At 46.3% G+C, this 4,557-nt stretch overlaps 1 protein-coding gene across 1 annotated transcript in view; it reads right to left on the bottom strand.

The window, feature by feature from the left end:
• Positions 1-2,669, bottom strand: part of Fam169a (family with sequence similarity 169 member A) — an 81,427-nt gene extending 78,758 nt beyond the window's left edge. Inside the window, exon 1 of the mRNA XM_031360665.1 lies at positions 2,355-2,669. The gene's annotated coding sequence lies outside the window, so the exon portion shown is untranslated. The remainder of the gene's footprint in view (positions 1-2,354) is intronic.
• Positions 2,670-4,557: the final 1,888 nt, after the last annotated feature.

Raw genomic sequence — 4,557 nt, 5'->3', positions numbered from 1 at the left:
CTCCTCTTCCTCCTCCTCCTCCTCCTCTTCCTCCTCCTCCTCCTCCTCTTCTAACAATGTGTATGGATGTTTGTTTTGCCCACATGAATGCATATGTGCCACATGAATGTATATGTGCCACACGCATGCCTGGTGCCCATCTAGGTCAGAAGAGGACATCAGAAGACCCCTGGAACTGGAGTTACAGATACCTGTGAGCTGCAATGTAGGTGCTGGGAAGATTGACCAATGCTCTTAACCACTGGGCCATCTCTCCAGCCTTACCCCACTGCATTTAATTAGGGTCGCCTCATGAGCACCTGAGGAGGGTGTCACTTGCTTGAGCAAGGGCACTTTGAGAGTGGCTACAGCACTGAGGAATGTGGTCCTCTTTGCCCTAACTATTAGCTGCCCGGTATTCCTGAGAGATAGTGAGGCTTTATGATCCTGGCCACTCCTGCCACCAATGAAAGAATATTGATGGGCTCAGGCTTGGACAAGTAGCCACTGGCACTCAGAGTTCATGAAGCATAGCAGCTGTGCCAGATCCAGAAGATTGTTTCACAGTGTTCCTTCCCTTCCCTCAGCTCTTCCATCCTTTCTGCCCCATTTTTAAAAATGTTATAACCCTTGGAGGTGGTTATATAGATGTCCAGTTTCAGACTTGAGCACCCAACAGTCACTTGTTCTGAGTTCTTTGACCAGTTACCAGTCTCCACACTAATGTTTGGTCGCTGCATATAGAAGATTCTCTGACCAAGGTAGAGAATAGCACTAATCTAGACACGACTTTTTAAATGCCTGTTCCGTAAGTAAGGCAATAGGCAAAGTAGGCCATGTGACAGGACTGTATGATAAATGACACACACAAAGTCAGTAGGACGCTGACCTATAGGCCAATGAGTTTAGAGCATATGGTGTCAAGAACAGAGCTGTGTGTCTTAGCCATCATAAGGAGCACTAAAGACAGTGGGTGGGGCTGGGGAGTGGGGTTGGGGGTTAAAGAGTAGGGGGTAGAGGGTCTCATTTTCAGATGTGTGTTCAGATGAGGGCAGTCTGGTCTTGGGGGGGCTGACAGTGAAGATGAAGAGAAATGAATTCTGGAGCTCAAAGGGGGATCAGCAGGACTTGGCAAAATGTGTAATGTAACATAAGCAGTCCACTAGATTTCTGGCTTGAGCCAAAACAGGAAAAAGGAATCTCTGCAGATTGGCAGATGGGGGGTATGTGTGTTACACATTGAACTGTATTTGCCTTAGTAGAGTTTTTTGCGTAGTTGTGAGACATCCACATGTCTAAGTGGAGACATGGAATGGCAATGCCTTAGAGTGGAGCTAGTGGGAGGCATGGGACCACAAGAGCACACAGACTATCATTGGCACTGGGATGGTAGCTGGGACCATGAAGTGAAGAATCAAGTGCAAGAATGAGAGAGAGCCCACAGGTCAAGACAAAGGTCAGGAGGGGCCAAAGAGGACATGCACAGAAGTAGAAGCATGGCCAGAGAGACTGCCGAATGTTGCTATGGAAGCCAGAAGGATGGAGTTAAAGAGAGCAGAATACTCCCTTTTAGGATTACCCCTAGCAACTAATGAAGGATGAGCAGAGACTTATCTGTTAAGACTTTAAATGCATCTGTGTGGTTTGATCAGAAGTATGTCCCTTAGGCTCATATACTTACACACATGGTTCCTTCTTGGTGGCATGATGAGGGAGAACGTGGAACCTTTAGGAGCTGGAGCCTTGCTGAAGAGAGTATGTCTCTAAGGGCCAGACTTTGAGGATTTCTAGTCTATTTCTTCCCCCTACCTCCCCCTCTCAGCCGTATGCTTTCCCTACCACAGGGGCTCTATCCCTCTGGAACCATGAGCTAAAATAAAAATTTTTTTTTCTTAAGTTGCATTTGGTCATAGCATTTTATCACAACATCAGAAAATAGCCATTATAACCTGCAATGGGGAAATATTGATGGTAGGGCAAGTTAGAGGAAACCCAATTAAGACTGTTGGTACATCCACACGATAAAATGTTGTGCGGCTTAAATCACACTTCTAAAGAATGACACGAGAAAATGTCAAGCAAGAAGATATCAGTTGAAAATAATGATTCCATATTTTTATTTCAAAGTTATGCTTCATAGTATGTGCTAGGCCAATCACTGTAATTGTTGTGTGTTGTAATCCCAGCAGAGGAAATACTCTCTGCAGAATCATCCTCTCTTCTGGGCTAGAGAAGTGGGCAGAGAGGCAGGAGAATGAGGAACACAAACTGAAGCACTGAGGTCAGTGAGTTTGAAGTCAACTTGGACTACATGAGATCCCCACATCTCAAACAAAAGGCAAACAGATGAAGTAAGGCATAGATAGATTCCTTACCTTTTCTTGCCGTGATGAAATAGTTTAGCGGATCAACTTAGAGGAGCATTGCATATTGGCTCACAACATGAGAGAATCTCGACCATGGTCGCTTGACTCCATAGATCCTGGGCTGTGGTGATGCAGAGCACGGTTGCAGGGAGCACGGTGGAGCAAAGGCAAGAAGCACAAGCTGAGGTTTCAAGGCCACACCCTGCCTGCAGTTTGTATTGTGTATACTATATTCTTCTCCTTTTCTGTGATGAACATATCATCCCTTTATAACAAGAAATTTTTCATTGGGTTTCAGTTAAGAATCGTGTGGTACAAGCTGAGAGGCAGTGGTGCATGCCTTTAATCCTAGCACTCAGGGGGCAGAGACAGTCAGATCTCTGGGAGTTTGAGGCCAGCCTGGTCTATAGATTGAGGTCCAGGAGATCCAGGACTATACAGAGAAATCATGTCTGGAAAAAACAAAAAAAGAAAAAGAAAAAAGAAAAGAAGCGTGTGGTACATATCACATAGTAGGTGGTGATTAAATAGGCTGCTTACAGAAGATAAAGTTAAAGTCAGACAGGAGGGATGGTGAAGATAGATAGATTTCCATTTTGGAAAAATGGGCAAAAGTGAGGAGGCATGTGCAGAAGGGAGGAAGAGGGCAGGCCCTGGGCTAGAGCAGCTAGAGAAGTGACCACTGCAAACTGTGAGGAGGAGGGTGGACCAACGTCAATGTGATGAGTCCTTGGCGCCCGCTACCTGGCGTTCATTCAATTCAGGCATCTCCCTCCCACAGAGACCAAGGGCAGAAACCCTGCACTTGTGATGGTTACAGTCAAAGGAATGGTTTTCAGGTCCTGAGAGAGGTCACACAGATGCTCCTCAGAGGAGCCAGGAAGGATTTGTAGTTCTAAGATGTTTTAAATAAATGCTCAGAAGAAAGGATATTAAAGGACCGTGGCCAGGTATTGGCTGGAACACATGGTACATTCTTTTGCCAGCCTTGAGCTTTTCTGGACCTGAACTCAAGGTGTCCTGGGTCATTCTGGGGACACTGCCTTAGGCTACTAGAAGAATGCCATAGTTTGGTCTAGTGTCTTAGGGCAGGAATTTGGATGGAGACATTGGCGCCAAGAATCTCAAGGTGCCAGACACGCACACACAAATGCAGCCAGACCCAGGACAGCTGAGTAGGCCCACTTCCCACTCAGCTAAGTACTGTCTACTTTATTGTCTCCAGATGCCCCAGCAGAGAGAAGGCAGCTCTGGGAGCATATGTCACACTGTCCTTGTCTGCAAAGGCAGGGCCTCACACAAGGCCACAAGCAGGGGACACAAGAGTGAGCAGAGGTCTACACTGGCTCCGTGCTCTCAGCCCCAGCATGTGTGGAGGAGCATGCTTCTGACCTGACTGCTCGTTCAGGCTACTATCACTCTGTCGAGGCAGGAGTCTTTGACAGCACAATCGCCTTGTTTGCTGGGGGTGCTATAACATCACATAGCTCATTATTGTTGGAAATTGATTTAGCACGTTGTTTTGGTTTGGGTGGTATATTCCACACTTTAAATACGCTGTGTAAACTCTGGAATGACCAAAGCTTGTATAGTACAAGTATTACTCATTAGAATTTTCTTCTGCCATTGGAAGCATCATGCCCCATCTGTCCTCTCACACACCTCCCATCAAGCTCCTTTGCTAATTTAAAATACAGCAACATAGAAGGTGGCACTGGTACCGATCAACTCTCCACGTAGTAATTGGAGAAGAGGATTTAACAGCTGACCTTTGTCTTGTAGGCGATGCTGGGAATAACTATGCCATCGCTGAAAAGTAATACATACAGAAGCATTTGAGGTAATCATGAAAACATGAGCCAGGACTGCTTTGCTTCAGCTTCAAAAACAAAAGCAGGCAAGCAAGCAAAAAACTAAGATGATTGGAGGAAAAAAAAAAATCAAGCATCAGATGTTGGAAAGGAGCAAAGGTGGGGGAGGGGCAGGGACAAGCAAAGGGGGCACAGGACAGAGATGAACTTTCAAGGCACACTGAGCACATCCCTGCCAAGCAAGGCTCAGGGCAGGCCAGTCTTCTTCCCCCACACGAAGGCTGAAACAATAATACACAATGCCTCTTAGTTTTTCAGCCTGGCCTTGGCTTGAGAAAAATCCTCCAGTGGAACTGATTAAAGCTGAGGTGGATGGAGGGGTGGACTGGGCCTTGGGTGTG

Source organism: Mastomys coucha, unplaced genomic scaffold (genome assembly GCF_008632895.1).
Source record: "Mastomys coucha isolate ucsf_1 unplaced genomic scaffold, UCSF_Mcou_1 pScaffold8, whole genome shotgun sequence".
NCBI classification, from domain to species: Eukaryota; Metazoa; Chordata; class Mammalia; order Rodentia; family Muridae; genus Mastomys; species Mastomys coucha.
Note: the sequence above shows the minus strand (reverse complement) of the source record. Positions and strands in the feature narration are given on the sequence as shown.